The 22,054-nt window shown below is 39.0% G+C and overlaps 3 long non-coding RNA genes across 7 annotated transcripts; all 3 read left to right on the forward strand.

The window, feature by feature from the left end:
• Nucleotides 1–367: 367 nt before the first annotated feature.
• LOC138225074 (uncharacterized) lies at nt 368–2,112 on the forward strand. The gene is made up of 3 exons (XR_011183658.1): nt 368–493; nt 1,121–1,228; nt 1,865–2,112. It is a non-coding gene; the product is annotated as an uncharacterized lncRNA (long non-coding RNA).
• Nucleotides 2,113–2,692: 580 nt separating this feature from the next.
• Nucleotides 2,693–7,930, forward strand: LOC138225101 (uncharacterized). Its single transcript, XR_011183679.1, has 5 exons — nt 2,693–3,184; nt 3,492–3,599; nt 5,012–5,138; nt 5,987–6,110; nt 6,445–7,930. It is a non-coding gene; the product is annotated as an uncharacterized lncRNA (long non-coding RNA).
• Nucleotides 7,931–9,073: 1,143 nt separating this feature from the next.
• LOC102696224 (uncharacterized) lies at nt 9,074–20,086 on the forward strand. Of its 5 annotated transcripts, none has more exons than XR_011183676.1 (10): nt 9,074–9,301; nt 9,669–9,776; nt 10,413–10,539; nt 11,566–11,689; nt 12,087–13,630; nt 14,709–14,780; nt 15,880–15,987; nt 16,750–16,893; nt 18,274–18,397; nt 18,528–20,086. It is a non-coding gene; the product is annotated as an uncharacterized lncRNA (long non-coding RNA). The 5 variants fall into 5 exon arrangements; XR_011183674.1 differs by having other exon boundaries at nt 16,750–16,876; XR_011183677.1 differs by having other exon boundaries at nt 16,750–16,869.
• Nucleotides 20,087–22,054: the final 1,968 nt, after the last annotated feature.

Below are 22,054 nucleotides of genomic sequence, written 5' to 3' on the forward strand. Positions count from 1 at the left end.
ATCCAGTACAGGATCACAGAGGTGCCAGAGCCTGTCCTGGCAAGCAGTGTGCGTAAGACAGGGTACAGTCTGAGCAGGACGTCAATCCATCAGAACACACAGACACAGACACTCATAACTTACGCCAGAGATAATTTCTTAGAAGTTAATTAACATAATAGTACAGCATGTTTTGGATGCATACCATTCCAAGTTCAGGATCAGAAACCTACAGGTGGATACCGAGACTTCTAACTGCTGGGTGTGAACATTAAAATGTTTCTGGTTTACAATGGCTGACAGTGAGAGCATATATGTATATGGGTGACGTTGCAGGGGACCCTTACCAAACCAGGTCTGAGCAGAAGGCAGAGCAGTGAGAGGACCTCAGAGATTCAGGACATACTGTAGAGTTCCAGTCCAGTTAGCAATAAAGATGTTTATTCTAAAATCATTTAAAGATCTTTCAACCTTGAAAAACATTCTTCTCAAGCAGATTCCTCAATCAATCATGGTAATGTTCTTTATAAACACTTCTGATGAGTTCTTATTATTAAAAGAGGACATGTGTTTTTGTGGTTATTGTATTAACGTGCTAAGACAATGATATCTACAGTTTTATAACGTGAATGTGCCGAAACCAGTTCAAAGTTATACATTTATAAAGCTTTTTTGTATTGTAATGTAGACATTTGAATTGATCTTTAATTCTATGTATCTAGGTGTGTTAGATAAATATGTTTTCTTCACAGGTAAATGATAACACAATTACTGTGTATGGAAGGGATTAATGTGTCTGTGTTGTGTTCCTGTGCCATTTTATAATATGAACGTGCCAAAACACATTTGTTCAAAGTTATACATTTATTAAGCTTTTTGTATTGTAATGTAGAAATTGGAATTCAACTTTCTTTCTATGTATCTACAGTAGGTGTCTTAGATAACTGTGTTTTCTTCAATGGAAAATGATAACACAATCTGGAGATTCAGTTCAGAAATCAATCAATGGTTTTTAATAAGAATAACACACTTACTGTCCATGGAAGGGATTACTGTGTCTGTTGTGTTCCTGTAGCTCCAGAAGGAGCAGTGTGAGAACACCTTGTACCTGCTGCATGATGATGTGCTCTGTATTATTCAGGTGTATGGGGGTCTCCTCCACATCATGAACAGTAACAGGTGCAGCCTTGAGATCTGTGTGGACTCTTGGCCAAACTTCAACACTGTCATCTGTAGACGTCAAAACAAGGTACAGGATGACAAGAGAGATCTGAAAATCTGCAAAGAGCAAATACTACAAATAAGCTAAATAACAGAGAATTGTGCTCCTTTTAGAACTGTTTTCATTATTTTTTGCAAGATTTTGCATCTTATAGAGTTTTGCAACTGTGCAGTAAGTGTACCATGAAACAAAAACGTATGATGCATTTAAAGGTCTCTGTAATGATATAATATAAATATAAATATATTATAGAAATATAGGAGGCATATTTAGTCCAAACACTTTTATATCAGCTTTTATAACATATGACACCTGAAAAAGATTTGTGATTATATAAAGATATAATATACTGTAGATATGCAGTCAGTCTCTTTAGTATCTACTGTGGTGACATGGTGGTTTGAACTATTCCTTTACACCTCCTTGGTCCTGGGTTTGATACCAGGTTTCCTGTCTGTGTGGAGTTTGCATGTTCTGCTTCCCAAACACATGCAGGTTAGCATAAGATGTGGAAAAGCATAGGGTATACTGTATGATCAGCAACAGTTCATAGCTGTAGCAGTGGAGATTCAAAAGGTGAGGTCAGATCTGGGGATATCCTCACAGGTTCTGTGGTACTGTATACTGTTCATGTTCTAAAGCTTTAATTTAATCTTTTCCCAGGTCCTGACAAGCCATCCAGTTCAGTTCCATAATCTGTGCACGATGTTCACGAAGGATCTTGAGAATCTGCGGGCGATGCTGATGGATGACAGGGTGATAGACTGGACACAAGACACCATTGTGAGAGGTTCTGTAGCTCATTAAGTGATCATAATGATCCACAATGTATATTAATGAACTGAAACCAACCACACGCACACATTCACACAAGACTCATGAACAGACCGCAACTGTACTGTCCAGTCCTTCTTCAGAAACAAGCAGCTTATAAAGACAAGGAGTGAGTTGTATCTGATGTTAAGGAATGACAAACTGTGAGACTACTGGAGCTGCAGTGGTGGCAATATCAATGAGTTAGAAACGGACAGTATCTTTTCACAACTTAAACTGAATGCACATTTGACAGTTTTCAATCTGATGTTTCTTTCCAGGGTCCACAAAGCCACCCAGTTGAGTTCCCTAATCTGTGCATGATGTTCCCGAAGGATCGTGTGAATTTGCAGGTGAATCTGATGGATGACAGGGTGATAGTGTCAGGAAGCGCTTTTCAGGACCCTGTGCAGACGATAGAATCCGGAACGGAGTGCAACAAACATGGGGGAGAGAGGACTAGGAACAGGGCTGGTAGACGAACAGGGGGGCGTGTCGACGGTGCACTGGTGCTCGGGGGGGGGGGGGGGGGGAGGGGGCGCGTGGCCAAGGCAAACAAGTCCAAAGGGAGTCCCAAGGGAAATCCAGAGTAGGCAAGAGTCCATAGCCAGGTAATCCATCCATGACAAAGATGACAAAAGTTAAAAGGGGTGCTGTCATTCACCTATTTCTTTGCCCCTAGATCCAGTACGAGATCACAGAGAAGCTGGAGCCTGACCTGGCCAGGAACATGTGTAAGACAGGAGGTCAGTCCATCGCAGGGAACACACAGACACTGTCACTCATACACTCACATCAGACCAATTTCACAGAGCCCAACTAACCTACCAGGATGTTTTGGATGCATGTAATTCCACACACCTGTTATCAGAATCCAAATCCAGGCACAGAAGCCCTCAGGTGGGGACAAAGACTTCTGGGTAAACTTTAAAATGTTCCAGGTGTACAGTGAGAGGCAGTGAGAGTGTGTATATATACAGTATGAGTGATACTGCAGGGAACTCTTACAAAACCGTGTCTGAGCAGGAGGCAGATCAGTGAGAGGACCTCAGAGATTCAGGACATACAGTTCCAGTCCAGTTAGCAACAGAGATGTTTATTTTAAAATCATTTAAAGAACTTTCTACCTTGAAAAACATCCTTCTCAAGCAGATTCCTCAATCAATCATGGTAATGTACTTTATAAACACTTGCGATAGGTATTACTTCTTATCTGTGTTTTTTTAATTATAATGGTGGTATTTTAGTGCATGAGTGGTTATTGTCTTAACATAGTAAGACAATGATATCTACAGTTTTATAATGTGAATGTGCCATGGAAATTATTTTATTTTAATTTGATTTTATCTTATTTTCTTTGGAAGTGTTAATTTTAATTTTAAATTACTGTGTCTGTGTTGTGTTCCTGTAGCTCCAGAATGAGCAGTGTGAGAACACCTTGTACCTGCTGCATGATGATGTGCTCTGTATTATTCAGGTGTATGGGGGTCTCCTCCACATCATGAACAGTAACAGGTGCAGCCTTGAGATCTGTGTGGACTCTTGGCCAAACTTCAACACTGTCATCTGTAGACGTCAAAACAAGGTACAGGATGACAAGAGAGATCTGAAAATCTGCAAAGAGCAAAGACTACAAATAACCTAAATAACAGAGAATTCAGTTCTTTTTGCAAAAACCTGTCTACTTACTGTAAAATACCAGTTTTTAAAAGTCTGATCCATAAAACAGTTTGGGAAAGAGAAATGCAAGATGCAAAATTAGTCAAAGTCGATATGCAGTAAAGCCCTTTAGTGTCTGCTGAGGTGGCATGATGATTTGAATTATTCTTCTACACCGTCATGGTCCTGGGTTTGATTCTGTCTGTGTGGAGTTTGCGTGCTCTTCTTATGTATGTGTGGGGTTAAATCAGGGTCTCCTGTTTTCCCTCTAAGTGCATGCAGGTTAGGTTTAGAGACCACTGGGTTTAATCCTTCTGACCCTTATTGCTGAATTGAACTAATTCTTCAGAAATTCTTCAGTTTTTCATGGATACCTGTGCTTTGATGTGCTGTCCAACGTGTGGAAAACCATGAAGTGTCCAATAAGCACCAGTTCATGGTTGTAGCAGTGCTGATTCAAAAGGTGAGGTGAGATCTGGGGTAATCATCACGGATGATCTCTTGCTCTCTAACTACTGTCATGCCCGCGCTGGACAGCACACCTCCCGGCGCTGTTAGAACAGCTCAGACAGACTTTCACAGCAGTCTTCAAATTAGTTTATTATTTCATTATTAGTTTCATTTCCTTTAAACTCTTCCCTCGCTGAGTTGCTGTGCTCCTGTTACCTCGTCGTTTTTTCACCCGTTATCTTTCTCACTGTGTTTTGCGCCTGCTTTGTTCTTTAAGCGCTTCCCTTGTTCGTAGCCTCTACCGCTTTCAGACCTGAGTGTGGGGTTTATTTTGTGTGCCTTTATTTCATTTTTTGCCACCTCTTTGTTGCGGCACTCCGCCCCTTGCCGCTGCCCGAGACGTGCTTGTCAGCTCTCAGTCATTACAGCTACAGTCTGTATACAGGCTGTGTATTGAATATGTTCTACAGCTTTAATTCGTTAAATATCAATGTTAGCAAAATCTCATTGTAATAGTATACAGAATATTTTCAAATACTTTGCTTTCGACACGCAGTACTGCCACGCAGTAAAGCTGGGAATCTCTGGAAGACTCAAGACACAGAGAGAGGCCAGGGCCACCTGCTCTCTCCTCCTCCCTGTAAATGATTGTACATGTATCTGACTGGACATTGTGATGATCACAAACTAGAATTGTCCACACTCATGTCCTACTGATCACAGAGAAACTCTGACAGTTCAGGACTGACGAAGGGTGAGACTGGTGGAGTTTGGAGTTGGGGAGTACCTGGATCACTGTGTTATAAACAGACAGCAAGTTTTTGATTACAGTATGTAACAAATTAATGTAAATTTGACAGTTTTCAAACTGATGATTTTTTTTTCCAGGACCTGACAAGCCATCCAGTTCAGTTCCCTAATCTGTGCACGATGTTCACGAAGGATCTTGAGAATCTGCGGGCGATGCTGATGGATGACAGGGTGATAGACTGGACACAAGACACCATTGTGAGAGGTTCTGTAGCTCATTAAGTGATCATAATGATCCACAATGTATATTAATGAACTGAAACCAACTACACGCACACATTCACACAAGACTCATGAACAGACCGCAACTGTACTGTCCAGTCCTTCTTCAGAAACAAAACATTGATCAGACTTTAAAACCTTTTACATATACACGATTACATTTCCATTTTTTCAGGAGTTTTGGTGATGTTTTAAACACGCACATGAACAACTGGTTAGACTTGAACTGTATTAAAGTTTCATACTAAAACATTTTTCTCAGTAATAGGATGCCACTGCAAGAACGTACACATTCTTGTGGTCTAGGAACTATTAAATACTTTTGATTTCATTTCATTAACAAAGGCAAAAAAACAGCATTTAGAGTCATTTTGTATTGTTTATTTTTTTTCACTTTTATATTTTTTAACCATGAGTATTACCTTCTAGGCTTCATGTCTCTGAGGTTTGATTCCCCCTCCTCATTAATCCATCCTGTCTGGAGTGGTACAGTGGTGACCAGTAAATAGCTGGTTTAAAGTTTTTGTGAGGAGGATTCACAGAATTGGTTGTTGGGTTTCTTTTACTTAGTTCTCAGAATTTGGAGGGTTAGGCAGATTAAGCACAAATGTATATGTATTTAAACATGTATATGGCAATAAAAAATAATTATAGAAATTGATATTAAATATGTTTAAGAATTGTAATGATAGCAGCTTTTTTAATTTTCCAAAATTCCATAAATATTTCCTATGATGACATGAATTTTAAATGTTTGTTGTTGAAAGTTGGCATCTCTTTGCCATTAAAATGTTTGCAGTGATAACACTGTACACTCTTTCTTTTAAAAAGGTATTCCACACACTTACCGTGACTTAATAAAAGAGGTTGCTACCAGCAGTGGAATGAATATGAAGGAATTCGAAGTCTGCAGCCTGATGGTTAATCACAACCCGGAGAGTCTTCAACACAACAAGTGAGTGCAAGACTAGTTACACAGAGAATGAACTCTTGTTTAACTATTAAAGTAATATTTGTAGATGTTAAGATAATATCTAAAGGCCTTTTAAACCATTAGCTTTACTTGCAGTATATTATAAAGACTTTACTACAAAAATTGTTTGTTATAAAAAGTCACATGTAAATTTGAAACTATTTGTTTTAGATGCCACATGTATTTGGATTTGTTAACGTACTGAAAACATCTTCAAATAAATTAAATATTATTTTCTGCAGAAATTCAATGACAAAATGGCATTAGCAGAAAGCAAATTAATTTCCTTTCTTATGTACTTGTGTATTACTTACAGGAGTGACCCAGCACTGAAGATCTCAAGCCTGCAGGTCTCCCATGCTGAGTTGGTGGTGAAGCAGTTTAACTTCAAAGGAAGTGACCTCATTCTTAGCCATGTGAGGAGCTGTATCCAGCACCTCCCCAGTGCCTGTATCCTGGACGACAGTGGGAATCCAGTGTCCTGGTGTTTCTCTGATGAGCTGTGTGAAATGAGAATGGCTTTCACCTTACCTGAGTATCGAAGGACTGGACACATGAAGACAGTCTTGATTGCTCTTAGTAAACAAATGCATGCGATGGGCTTCCCAGTCTATGGCCATGTTGCAGAAGAGAATACTACTGCAATTAAAATGTTTACATCTTTGAACAACACTTTTGTCCCTGGGAAGTCTGCTGTAAAAATCCTTATGTTAAAAAAGGCCAGTTAAGGAAGCCCTATATTATCCTGTCATGGATATACTGTATGGATATATATATATATATCTCCTATATATCTTATGGAGATGTTGTGAGGTAATTGTGCTACAGAAAATGTCACATTTGCTGTATGCAGTATAGGGCTTACAAGATGCTCACTCTGTTTTAAAGCTTAACTAACAGCTACAGTATTAACGATGTGTATACTCTATAGTCAATATTTAAAGAATTTTGACAAAACTGCATAACGGTTATTGATTTTTATTGTTTTAGTTGATGAGGTCATAAAATTCATAACATTTGCTGATAACATTTGGAAAGTTTGTGTCACAGTGAACCCTATGGGCGAGGAATGTTCCTGCTTCGTGTACGACTACGCCACGTAGAATTACCAATGGGGTGCTAGGACCCCTCTACTTTACCACAGGTTCTGTTTAACTCCCAGAATCACCAATGCCCACACAGACCAGCGACAAGCATTTGTATTGTATAAGTGCCCTTTTTATTTTCCAACTACATTCACATTCACTGTCAACCAAAAACACAACGAAAACAGCATTCGCAGCAGCAAAAGGACCTTCCCAGGGTCATAATGAATACAGAGGAGCAGCAGTCTTTCCTGTAAAATACTGAAGAGAGGCCACTCGAACGTTTCTACTTAGTACTTGTAGTCTCCGATGGCCCAATTGGAGGAGAGGGGTATCGCCCAGTCCTATTTCCCCAGTCTCTGTTCAGGTAACAATAGAAATCCTCTGTGGGCTGTATTACATTCCCCTCAGTTTGAATCGGCTAGCTGTGCCAGTTTCCTTGTTCCCCGCCTTCAGGTGTTAAAGGTCTCTGTACAGTACCTCTGTTCCAATGCCAATGTCTCCCGTGGTCGTCAGTTACTGAACCAGTAGTTCCTTGCCTTCAGGTGTATTAGACGTCTCTGCGCAGTACCTCCGTACCTCTGCAGCACTTCGGCTTCCGAAATAGTCTTGTATGAAGAGTAACATTTTGTGTTCTTTAGTTATTTGATTGTTAATAAATATTCATTTTGTTTGTACAGAGCTGAGCTGTCTCAGAGAATAAAAAGAATTCATGTTCCTCAAATTACAGTACACTAACTCCCCAGCCTTATTTATTTACATTTTTATTTCTCTAATCCCCCAATATATAGTAGCAATATATTTCTTTAATTTTAGGCTTTTATTTATATTTTTATATTTACCTTTTTCATTCAGGCTCCTGAGTATTGTCTGTTTTTTGTTCCGCAATGAATCTACTGTCCCTTAAAAAATTCCGTATCAAAAGAATAGGCTTGCTGTACAATACATCTGATGTAACCATATCCATAAAACTTTAACACTGAATAAGAAGCACAACAAAAATGTCTTAAATACCAAAAAACTATATTGACACGTTCAATTACTATGTCATAAGAAGGAGAGGTACAGAATTTCATGAAGGTCTCAACAAAATGTTTAACTTTTTTATTTAAGATTTAAGTCATGATACCACACAACAGGGCAGCATAGTGGTGCTGAGGTTAACATTGATGCTAAAGAATTTCATGGTAGTTTAATTTGCTTCTGGGAAAATTTGACAAAATGTGCAATCAGAGAGCTAATAGATTTGCCTTTTTAGTTACTTGCTTATTACTTACAGGATGAGTAAGGAATGGGCCTCCCAGTCTGTGCCCATGTTGCAGAAGAGAATACTGTTGCATTGAACATACTTAAATCTTTTGGCTTCTGTAACTACCCTGGTGTGACAGACCCGTTTGTGTTGATATTTAAGACTGGGCCAATCTGTGCACATTAACCCCTGTTTAGTCTCAGTTAAGGTGCTGACTGGGCCACTGTATTATATTTAACCTTTGTCACCTTGCATTTTGAGCTTCACTTGCTCGCCTTACTTATTGACCCTGAATTAGCAGCAGTGGAAACTTCCTCAACTCAGAAGGCTCAGATGGTTATTTCAAGGATCTTAAGAAAAGCAAAAAGATTTCTCCAAGTAGATCACTTTTTCAAAATAATCTTATTAAATAATAAAATTATTAAATAATCTATTTAATAAGTAGCCTCTTAGCAGTTTTTAATATTAACTTTTCAGCTCTACACTAGAGTACATTCAGCACCCCTGTTACTACAATCCAGATTCAGACACAGAGGCCTCCAGGTGGAGACAAAGTCTTGTGGCTCCGACTCGCTAGTGGGGCTGGACTTCAGAGTTTCCAGGTGTGCCAGGAGCACAGAGATTGGCAGTGAGAGCAGACGGGTCAGAGTGACGTTGCAGGGGACCCTTACCAAACCAGGTCTGAGCAGAAGGCAGAGCAGTGAGAGGACCTCAGAGATTCAGGACATACAGTACAGTACCAGGCCAGTCAGGAGCAAAATATGCTTGTTCTAAAATCATTTAAAGATCTTTCAACCTTGAAAAACATCCTTCTCAAGCAGATTCCTCAATCAATCATGGTAATGTACTTTATAAACACTTCTGATGAGTTCTTATTATTAAAAGAGGACATGTGTTTTTGCGGTTATTGTATTAACACGCTAAGACAATGATATCTACAGTTTTATAACGTGAATGTGCCGAAACCAGTTCAAAGTTATAAATTTATAAAGCTTTTTTGTATTGTAATGTAGAACTTTGAATTGATCTTTAATTCTATGTATCTAGGTGTGTTAGATAAATATGTTTTCTTCACAGGTAAATGATAACACAATTACTGTGTATGGAAGGGATTACTGTGTCTGTGTTGTGTTCCTGTAGCTCCAGAATGAGCAGTGTGAGAACACCTTGTACCTGCTGCATGATGATGTGCTCTGTATTATTCAGGTGTATGGGGGTCTCCTCCACATCATGAACAGTAACAGGTGCAGCCTTGAGATCTGTGTGGACTCTTGGCCAAACTTCAACACTGTCATCTGTAGACGTCAAAACAAGGTACAGGATGACAAGAGAGAGCTGAAAATCTGCAAAGAGCAAAGACTAAAAAGAAGCTAACTAACAGAGAATTGTGCTCCTTTTAGAACTGTTTTCATTATTTTTTGCAAGCTTTTGCATCTTCTAGAGTTTTGCAACTGTGCAGTAAGTGTACCATGAAACAAAAACGTATGATGCATTTAAAGGTCTCTGTAATGATATAATATAAATATAAATATATTATAGAAATATAGGAGGCATATTTAGTCCAAACACTTTTATATCAGCTTTTATAACATATGACACCTGAAAAAGATTTGTGGTTATATAAAGATATAATATATTGTAGATATGCAGTCAGTCTCTTCAGTGTCTACTGTGGTGACATGGTGATTTGAACTATTCCTTTACATCTCCTTGGTCCTGGGTTTGATACCAGGTTTCCTGTCTGTGTGGAGTTTGCATGTTCTGCTTCCCAAACACATGCAGGTTAGCATAAGATGTGGAAAAGCATAGGGTATACTGTATGATCAGCAACAGTTCATAGGTGTAGCAGTGGAGATTCAAAAGGTGAGGTCAGATCTGGGGTAATCCTCACAGGTTCTGTGGTACTGTATACTGTTTATGTTCTACAGCTTTAATTTAATCTTTTCCCAGGTCCTGACAAGCCATCCAGTTCAGTTCCCTAATCTGTGCACGATGTTCACGAAGGATCTTGAGAATCTGCGGTTGATGCTGATGGATGACAGGGTGATAGACTGGACACAAGACACCATTGTGAGAGGTTCTGTAGCTCATTAAGTGTTCATAATGATCCATAATGTATATTAATGAACTGAAAGCGACCACACGCACGCATTCACACAAGACTCATGAACAGACTGTAATTGTGCTGTCCAGTTCTTCCACAGACTTTAGACTTTAAAAGACTTCAGACATTAAAACCTTTTACACATACACAATGATCCAATCTCCATGTTTAATGGGGGGTCTGGTAACATATTAAACACTGACGCACATGAACAGATGGTTAGTCATGAGCCTTGTTAATATTGTAAGGCAAGCATTTTCTTTTGCAAATGATTTGTGGTGCTCTTCATTCTCATGATCTTTAATCCACTGCCAGCAATGTGAACAATCATTTGCAACAGAAAATGTTTGCCTTTTTAATGAAGCTCATGGTATTTCAACAACTATTGCTATGAATGTTAATTTTTACCATGAGTATTACCTTCTAGGCTTCATGTCTCTGAGGTTTGATTCCCTCTCCTCATTAATCCATCCTGTCTGGAGTGGTACAGTGTTGACCAGTAAATAGCTGGTTTAAAGTTTTTGTGAAAAGGATATTGCATAATTGGCTGTTGTGTTTCTTTTACTTAGCTGTCAGAATTTGGAGGGTCGGTCAGGTTCAGCTCAGATTCATGTGTATTTAATCCTGGTTATCCCCTTATTGCACTGAAAAATAGGAAAAAAATATATATAAAATGTATTGTTAGGAATTTAAATGACAACTAGTAATTTATCCAAATTACTAGTTATGACTTATTTTCCCAAATTCCGTAGATATTTTGTCATGAACAACAGTAAACAGGGAGAAGCTGAAGGTGTTACAGACCCAAGCGAAGGAGCAGCAGACCTCAAGCACAGAACCAGGCAGAGCAAAGTCGACACCAGGCGCTGGAGAACAGCTCGGATGAGCGTAACATATGTCCTAGGACAAGACACACTGTGAAATGGTGCTTGAAGGTGGCATCTCTTTGTCATTACAATGTTTGCAGTGATAACACTGTACACTCTTTCTTTTAAAAAGGTATACCAGACACTTACTGTGACTTAATAAAAGAGGCTGCTACCAGCAGTGGAATGGAAGTTAAGGAATTCAAAGACTACAGTCTGATGGTTCATCACAACCCAGAGAGTATTCTACACAATGAGTGAGTGCAAGACTAATTACACAGAGAATAAAGTCTTTTTAACTATTTAGGTAATCTTTGTACATGTCAAGATAATGTTTTCAGGCTTTTTAATTCATTACCTTTTCTTGCAGTCATTATAAAGTTAATTTTTTATGATACTTATTCTGTGACATTTAATATTTCCAGAACCATTCAGTGAGGAAAAGAGTTTGAGTTACATAAGGGAAGAGGAATGTGTTCACGATTACCAAAAAGTGTAACAACTATTAATATTAGATACCACATATATTTGGAGATGTTAATGTGTTTAATATATCTCTAAACACATGCATTATTCAATTCAAATTCAAAGATAAAACTTTCAAACAGAGACATAATGAATTTTCTTTCTTATTTTCTTCCCTATTACTTACAGGAGTGACCCTACACTGAAGATCTCAAGCCTGCAGGTTTCCCATGCTGAGCTGGTGTTGAAGCCCTTTGCCTACAGTGGAAACGATCTCACTCTCAGCCATGTGAGGAGCTGTATCCAGCACCTCCCCAGTGCCTGTATCCTGGACGACAGTGGGAATCCAGTCTCCTGGTGTTTCTCTGATGAGCTATGTGAAATGAGAATGGCTTTCACCTTACCTGAGTATCGAAGGACTGGACACATGAAGACAGTCTTCACTGCTCTTATAAAACAGATACATGCGATGGGCTTACCTATCTATGCCCATGTTGCAGAAGAGAATACTGCTGCAATTAACATGTTTAAATCTTTCAACTACACTTTTGTTCCAGGAAAGCATGCTATTAAAATCCTTGTTTTCAAAAGGGTCAGTTAAGAAAGCCATGTTGAAAACTATATTATCCATATCTGGTGATGTTTTCATTTCTTAATACTTTATCAATATAATTAAACACATGTGAAGTAATTGTGCTACAGAATAGGTCACATTTGCTGTATACAGTATAGCGTTAGCAAGATGGTCTTCTATTCTGATTGATTAACAGCTATTAATGATGTGTATAGTCTATGGCTTTCACAGACGTTTGACAAAGTTGTATAATGGTTATCGATTCTTATTGTTGTAGTTGAATAGGTCATAAAATGTATAACATTTGCTGCTCACATTTGGAAAATGCATATCACAAAAAAAAAGATTTAATTCAAGCTGTTGTCCTACGATGTAGTGGGCTGAGAAACAGCTAAACATTGACGATCACAGGTTTTCTCTAATAACCCTTCTGTTTTATTTTAATAAATGAAAATCACTGTCCTATTTATTTTAGGAATTGCTGATTTCTTTTACTGTGGAATCCAGACACTAAAGACTTGATCTCCTTATTCGCATGTTCAGAATGAGAAGGCAGATGCCCAGCTGATATTGGCAGCAATGTTATAGGAAGGGAGAATTAGTCCTGGGTTGTATTCTTTTATTTAAGATGCAGGATATTTCTCTTGTACATCTGTCAATGTGTCGCAAATTGCTTATCATTACAGGGCTAACCCCTTTAGCTTGTTTATATATATATTCATATTTTATATATAGTAATAGATTTCTTTACTTTTATGCTATTATATATTTTTTATTCAAACAGTCTCTTCAGTATTGTCTCCTTTTTGTAACACAATGAATCCATTGTCCCTTAACTAAATTCCCCATTAAAAGAATAGGTTGGTTGTACTGTTCAATACGTCTGATGTTCCTCAACTCGGTCATTTCCGTTGGGCCAGATTTGCTCCACCTTCCTGGAGGGCCGACATGGGAATGAGCTGCTGCTCCTCTGTGACAGGTTTGCTCACTGCTGTGGGCACCTTCCCCAGCTGAGCCTCTCCTGCTCCTCTGCAGGAACGGTGCTTCCTCTGCGCAGCTGCAGTCATGCTCTAGAGCCCACGGGGGAGGAGTGGAAGTTGCCCAGCTGTGCTCACGAGGCTCGGCTGCAAACCCCGGGTTGATGTGAATGTCCAGATGGGTGAGCTGGCTTATTACAAAGATTTTTAGAAAAAGTAAAATATTTCTCCTATTAAATCACTTCTTCAAAATAAACACAATACAGCCTTTAGCTATGTTGCTACTGTCACCTTTGCGAAACTGAATTAAAACTAAAACTTTTACTTGTAACTTACAGAGATCTTGGATTTTTCTTCCCTTGGCTGGCAAACAGAGACCACATACAGTATGTACTGTAGTACGCACACACCAAAAACATCACCAGAAAATCATTCTATTTCCATCAACTAAGCAATTAATTCTACTTCCACTTATTAATTAAGCAATTGTTATCCAAGATCTATATCATGTTTAGCTGCTCTTGATGTGCAAGACAAATTCCTTTAGGGCAATAAAGGTTAATTCAACCATTGTATTTACCAGCGTGTGTCTTTTAATGCCATCTGGTGGCCTCTAGTGGCCAAAATGCATCATTAAAGTCCCTTTTTAAGGCAATCTGCCCCAGACAATGGTAACCAGCCGCCTACTGACTCTCCTGGATTAATGTGAGAGCGGTAATGAATTAAGGATAAAGATATTATTCTGTGAATAGGGATTCTATTAACCAGGAACTGGATTTAATTCAGACCTGTTAATGACTCTTTTATAGCTCAGTGTTTCTATATACTACTAACGTATCGTAGAACATTCTTAAAAACACAAAGACAAGAAAGGGAAGAAACATTGTCATACCTGAATTCATGAAAATATTTTCAGGTCTGGTAGTAATAGGAGCCTATCCAGGGAAACCCACAAGGCTTGTATTCAAATGAAATAAGTACTCACTGTCCTACGTCTATAAATAAAGCAAACTCCTCACTTCTGCGTGTGTCACTCTAAATGGGGGATAAAGTGGCTCCCCTCATGTATATCAAGAACTCTGGGGTGTTAAGCAGCTTATAAAGAAGGAGTGAGTTGTATCTGATGTTAAGGACTGACAAACTGTGAGACTGCTGGAGCTGCAGTGGTGGCAATATCAATGAGTTAGAAACAGACAGTATCTTTTCACAACTTAAACTGAATGCACATTTGACAGTTTTCAATCTGATGTCTCTTTCCAGGGTCCACAAAGCCACCCAGTTGAGTTCCCTAATCTGTGCACGATGTTCCCGAAGGATCGTGTGAATTTGCAGGTGAATCTGATGGATGACAGGGTGATAGTGTCACGAAGCGTTTTTCAGGACCCTGTGCAGACGATAGAATCCGGAACGGAGTGCAACAAACACGGGGGAGAGAGGACTAGGAACAGGGCTGGTAGACGAACAGGGGGGCGTGTCGACGGTGCACTGGTGCTCGGGGGGGGGGGGCGTGGCCAAGGCAAACAAGTCCAAACAGGAAAATCCAGAGTAGGCAAGAGTCCATAGCCAGGTAATCCATCAATGACAAAGACGACAAAAGTTAAAAGGGGTGCTGTCATTCACCTATTTCTTTGCCCTTTGATCCAGTACGGGATCACAGAGAAGCCAGAGCCTGACCTGGCCAGCAACATGTGTAAGACAGGAGGTCAGTCCATCGCAGGGAACACACAGACACTGTCACTCATACACTCACATGAGACCAATTTCACAGAACCCAACTAACCTACCAGGATATTTTGGATGCATGTAATTCCACACACCTGTTATCAGAATCCAAATCCAGGCACAGAAGCCCTCAGGTGGGGACAAAGACTTCTGGGTAAACTTTAAAATGTTCCAGGTGTACAGTGAGAGGCAGTGAGAGTGTGTATATATACAGTATGAGTGATACTGCAGGGAACTCTTACAAACCCAGGTCTGAGCAGAAGGCAGATCAGTGAGAGGACCTCAGAGATTCAGGACATACAGTTCCAGTCCAGTTAGCAACAGAGATGTTTATTTTAAAATCATTTAAAGAACTTTCTACCTTGAAAAACATCCTTCTCAAGCAGATTCCTCAATCAATCATGGTAATGTACTTTATAAACACTTGCAATAGGTATTACTTCTTATCTGTGTTTTTTTAATTATAATGGTGGTATTTTAGTGCATGAGTGGTTATTGTCTTAACATAGTAAGACAATGATATCTAGAGTTTTATAATGTGAATGTGCCATGGAAATTATTTTATTTTAATTTGATTTTATCTTATTTTCTTTGGAAGTGTTAATTTTAATTTTAAATTACTGTGTCTGTTGTGTTCCTGTAGCTCCAGAATGAGCAGTGTGAGAACACCTTGTACCTGCTGCATGATGATGTGTTCTGTATTATTCAGGTGTATGGGGGTCTCCTCCACATCATGAACAGTAACAGGTGCAGCCTTGAGATCTGTGTGGACTCTTGGCCAAACTTCAACACTGTCATCTGTAGACGTCAAAACAAGGTACAGGATGACAAGAGAGAGCTGAAAATCTGCAAAGAGCAAAGACTACAAATAACTTAAATAACAGGGATTGCTTTTACCAGAACCGTTTTCATTATTTTTGCAAAACCTGTCTTCTTACTGAGTGCTAATAGGAGTTTTGTAACTGGATGCTGTAGTAGAGTGCTGGATGTGTAGCGTTAAATATGAAAAAACATGTCTGATTTAAAAACCATTTTGGGAAAGAGAAATATCAGATGCAAAGTTAGTCAAAGCACAAAGCTCTTTAAATTATGATTGAGGAGTACAAAGCAATGTAGTAAGTGCATAGAAGCAAAACACAATGTAAATGACATATTATGTATAGTAGGTCTTACCACAATGTAAAAACACCCGAACATGATTTGCGCTAATTCTTCAGAACTTCTTTAGTTTTTCATGGATACCTGTGCTTTGATGTGCTGTCCAATGGGTGGGGTGGAATACAAAAAGACACATGCCAGTTTAAAGATGGGAATATCTGGAAGACACAAACAGCAAGAGGCCAGGGCCACCAGCTCTCTCCTCCTCCCTGTAAATGATTGTACATCTATCTTACTGGACATTGTGATGATCACAAACTAGAAGTGTCCTACTGATCACAGAGAAACACTGAAGGGTGATACTGGTGGAGTTTGGAGTTGGTTAATACCTGGATCACTGTGTTATACACAGAAAGTAAGTTTAATTATGTAAGAAATTGAATGTGAATTTGAGTTTTGAGACTGATGTCTCTTTTCCCAGGACCTGACACACCATCCAGTTCAGTTCCCTAATCTGTTCACAATGTTCACGAAGGATCTTGAGAATGTGCGGGCGATGCTGATGGATGACAGGGTGATAGACTGGACACAAGACACCATTGTGAGAGGTTCTATATCTCATTAGGTATTGCGATATGATATGCGAGGAATGACTGTGAGGGATGCAGAGCTCCCATTAGAGAAGCATGTGTTGATATCTGACTGCTGCTGAAGCAAGTCAATAAACTAACAAGACAAGTGAGGGCGTACCTGTGCAATGTCAGCTGTCCTAGCTGCCCCAGTGAGGGTCCATATAACAGTACCACTCTCGGAGGAGTATGAGCATAAGTTCAGGAAAAGTGCAAAGAAGTTAACCAAAAGGCCGTGATGGGTGTGTCAGGCACTGTGGTCCGTAAAGTAACTTCCGTGTCCTGTGGAGCCACATTATTCCTAATCCGTTAATCTCCTAAAACTGCATCTCGCCACACACACATTCACACTCTCAAGACTAGATTGCAAATGTACCTTCCTTCTACAGAAGAAGGAAACATTTACATGGTTTCCGTGTTTTCTTTTAACATTTTAAACACTAACGCACATGAACAGCTAGTAAGGTACTGTATGGAGTGTTGTGGCGCTACTCGTTTTAACAATCAGTAATCCACTGCAAGGAATGTGCACAGTCATGGGGACCAGAGAGTACTGTTTAAATATCCAGCTGCTTTAACATACATGAAAAGCAGAATCCCATTCATGATCTGGCAGGGCTCTGTATGAATTCCCAGAAATAACTGGCATTGTTGTGGGTCTCTGTTTTTCCACATCAAGCTTTTATATTTATTTTTATTTTTGGCTATAAAAAGGTTTCATAGTTCTGGGATCCTGAGCTCATTTCCTCCGGAACACAGTATGGATCAGCACGGCCAAACATTTTGAAAAAGTAACAGGAAGAGACAAATTTTGTTTAACACTACAAGTTCTTTGCACATTGCAGTGTTGTTGTTTTTAGCTCAATGAATAAAACACAAACACACATAAAATTATGTCACATCTTCTGAAACAGTCATTTGAATTTTTCAGTCACATTTTTGATATTTGAATAATTTAATTGGAATTTGAATGTCTGGGCAGAACACTTGTCATGTGTCTGGAGTGCTACAGTGTCAATAAAATATTTGGTTAATGTTTACTGTATGCCAAAATGGGATAAAGGAGATAAATTGTTTTTTTGTGTTTCATTTACAGGTACGTATCTGCCAGAATTTGGAGGCTCTGTCAGTTTCAGTGCAAATGTATAAACATGTAAAGATATTATATTCCCTTATTGCAGTGAAAAAAACAACTGTGAAATGTCATCTACTTCTGAGTGTCATAATTATGACAACATCTAGACATTTTCCAGAATTCCAGAGTTATTTCCCATGATAAAATGAATTTTAAATAGTATGCTTTTTTAAAGGTGGCATCTCTTAGCCACAAAAATTTGCTGTAAAAACAGTGTACAACCTGTTTTTTTTTTAAAAAGGTATTCCAGGCTCTTACTGTGACTTAATAAAAGAAGTTGCTACCAGCGGAGGAATGGATGTTGAAGAATTCAGCGACTTCAAACTGATTTTTCATCAGAATCCACAGAGTATTCTACACATGGAGTGAGTGCAAGACTAGAGAGAGGATAAAGACTTGACTGGGAGGGCATGGTGGCACAGTGGTTGGCATTGCTAATTATTTGTATTATGTGAAATTTATATTCTTCTTTATTTTCTTGCCTGTTACTTACAGGAGTGACCCTACACTGAAGATCTCAAGCCTGCAGGTTTCCCATGCTGAGCTGGTGGTGAAGCACACTGCCTTCAGAGGAAGTGACCTCACTCTCAGCCATGTGAGGAGCTGTATCCAGCACCTCCCCAGTGCCTGTATCCTGGACGACAGTGGGAATCCAGTCTCCTGGTGTCTCTCTGATGAGCTGTGTGAAATGAGAATGGCTTCCACCTTACCTGAGTATCGAAGGACTGGACACATGAAGACAGTCTTCACTGCTCTGCTAAAACAGATGCATACAATGGGCTTACCTATCTATGCCCATGTTGCAGAAGGGAATACTTCTTCAATTAACATGTTTAAATCTATCAACTACACGTTTGTCCCTGGGAAACGTGCTGTAAAAATTCTTGTATTCAAAAGGCCAGTTAATGGAGTCACATTGAAACATACATCATCCTCATCTGATTAATTTTCACTTTTTAATAAAAACAAAATGTTTGGGTTAATTAACTTCTTGATTTATTATTAGAGGTTACTAAATAAAATACATAAATACATCTTGGACTTCAGTAGCACATCTCTCTGAAACCTCTCCCACCACCCCATCTACACCCCTGCATGTTGTGTTACTGTGGCTCTGGAATGAGCACAACAAGGTACATGATGACAAGAGAAGTCTGCAAAATACAAAGACTAGGTAACTTAAATAAGAATTAAATTCTTACTAGAACTGTTTCTATTGTTTTTGCAAAACCCATTTTCACATATGCAGTAGTGTGCTGAAAGGAATTTTGTAATAGTGGAGGACTGTAAAACACATTAAAGTATAGAGCATTTATTTGAACCATAAACCAAGTTGGTAAGGAGAAATATCAGAATAAATGTATTCAAAGCAGATATTAACAGCTGTTGTCATAAAGGAATCTGAACGTAGGTGCATAGAAAGTCCACTGAGGTGGCTTGGGGATTTTAATTAATACTTTACACCTAGAGTCCTGTCTGTGTGGAGTTTGCATGTTCTCTATGTGTGGGATTTTCCCAGGGTCCCTGCTTTCTTCCCAGACACATGCAGGTGAGGTTTAGAAACCTGTTTTTACTGCTCTTACCCCATTTGCTGAATTAAACAAATTAATTGGATAAAAATCCAAATAACCTGTTGTTTTCTAGTTGCACATTGCAAAGCACATAGCAGGGCATGGGCAGTTGGGAAATTCCTGATTTACAAATTGGGAAGACAGACAACACACACACACAATTAGTGTTCTGCTCAAAAGTAAATTATTCAAACAGTAGAATCTTTGATGTGACCAGAAAAAGAAAACTTTTATTTTTCCGTCTATCTTTAGGTGCATTTTTGATTCAACAAGTACAAAAACTGTCAATGTGTGTCATTCCGTAAATATTGCACTGTCCCACAAATTCAACATGAAAATATTGCTTATAGTCTGGCAGGTAAGATATATCCATTTAAACAGGCATGTAAATATTGAATGTTGTGTACGATACACGGAGTGGAAGAAAATTAATATTGTTTAGTAAGTAAGGGAAGGGAAAGTGATGTATTAAGGAAATTAAAAGTTGAGAAAAGTGTATTAAAAATAAAGATGTCTTCCAATTTTTGGGGGGGATGGAGGGGAAAAAAGACAGACCATCAGTGGCAGATGGCGAAAGAACAGATTTTGTTTCTTTTAACTTGCTTTTCTTTCCAGTAGAAAAGGCACTGCTTCCTAGAGAGCGAGTGTTGTCCAAACTCAAAAAGGAGAGAAAAAAAAGATTTTCTTCAACTCAATTTGTCAATAGGGGCAGCTGTTGCAAGCACCACCGCGATGCCGTCATCAACAGGCAGAAGATAAGAAAGATAAATAACATATACAGTAGTTAGTCACCGAGGTTGTCTATCAGGGGTAGACAGTCAACATTACAAATAAACAATAAGGACACTATTTCCAATTCAAAAATAAAAGAGAAAATAAAAGAGAAAAATAAAGCTTTTCAAACCTGAAGATTTGTGACACTTCTCAATCCCAGTAACACTAAGCCACTGCAAGAAATGTGCACCATCTTGCACAACAAAGATCAGTACTGTATGTACCTGCCCTTTAGCCTTAGATAAGGTAAAGCAACACGTCTTGTTTACATCTTTTCATCATATATTTGTTTGAATTTATTTAAGCCAAGAAAGTGAACATTTACACTGAGAGAGTTGGATGCCTGTGTGGAGTTTGCATGTTCTGTCCAGGCTTATCTGGGTTTTCTCCAGTTAGTACAGTCTCCACTCAACCCAATCATGGACATGTTGAATACCAATAGACAGACATGCAAAACTGTCTGTCTTCTGTGGAGCAGGAGGTAAATGTATTATTCAGCATTTCTTTTCCTTACCTGTAAGTACATGGAGAATCCTTTGTTTCAGTGCAATGTTGTTTCTGTTCACAGGTGCATATTCTCTTATTAAAGTGGAAAATATAAATATCAGAGATTTAATACATTTGTAAAAAATAATTCTGAAACGTTCTAGTAACTTCTGAAATTCCACAGTTATTTCCTAAGAACAAAAAGGTAAGTGTTGTGTACATTTAAAGTTGACATAACCTTGTCCTTAAGAAATGCCATGATAGCAGAAAATAATTTCTCTAATCTTAAAATATCCCAAGATCATACTGTGACCCGATAAAAGAAGTTGTCTCCATTAATGGAGTAAATGTCAGAACTCCAAGACCACAATCTGATGGTTCACCACAATCAAGACAGCGTTCTTGAGATAAGGGAGTACAAGCTGTACAGTACATTACAACCGAAGAGCATTTTCCATGACCAGTGATTGAAGATGAGCATTGTGTAGCGATTTATAATGACAACAAAGAGTCAGGACCTCAGTTTTATGTCTCTGTCCATCCAAAGGTAGGTGCCTTTATACAGTTTAGTGTCCCCTTCACTATACTGGGGTATTAAGACCCACACACACCACAGGGTGAGAACCCCTTACTGGCCCCACTAACACCTCTTCCAGCAGCAACCCTAGCTTTCCCAGGAGGTCCCATCCAGGTACTGGCCAGGTTCACACCCGCTGAACTTTAGTGGGCTGCCAGCTGTGAGCTATAGGGGCAGATGGCTGCTGGCCTCTGGTTTTCATTTTACTGTTGATTCTGAAGAGCTTTGACCTTGGATGACTGGTTTGCCTGGTTTATCTTTATCATAAGATAAAGATCTGGTTGTTTTAAATACAAAAAATGTCTAGTTTTTTCAGTCAGTGCAGGACATTCCTTTAAAGTCTGAAAATGTAACTTGTGGCTCTTCACTGGACTGAATCCACATCAGCAATATCTTTTCAATGTTGTGCCCCAAACTCAATATTCAAAATGTGCTCTTACTAGTGCATTGTACATTTTAACAAAACATCCCCAGGTGTAAATTTTACAGTTCTCAATCCACCCACCTATTTCCTTGCCCCTTGATCCAGTACGGGATCACAGAGAAGCTGGAGCCTGACCTGGCCAGCAACGTGTGCAAGACAGGAGGTCAGTCCATCGCAGGGAACACACAGA

The sequence above is a fragment of the Lepisosteus oculatus genome, chromosome 25 (genome assembly GCF_040954835.1).
Source record: "Lepisosteus oculatus isolate fLepOcu1 chromosome 25, fLepOcu1.hap2, whole genome shotgun sequence".
Lineage (NCBI taxonomy): Eukaryota > Metazoa > Chordata > Actinopteri > Semionotiformes > Lepisosteidae > Lepisosteus > Lepisosteus oculatus.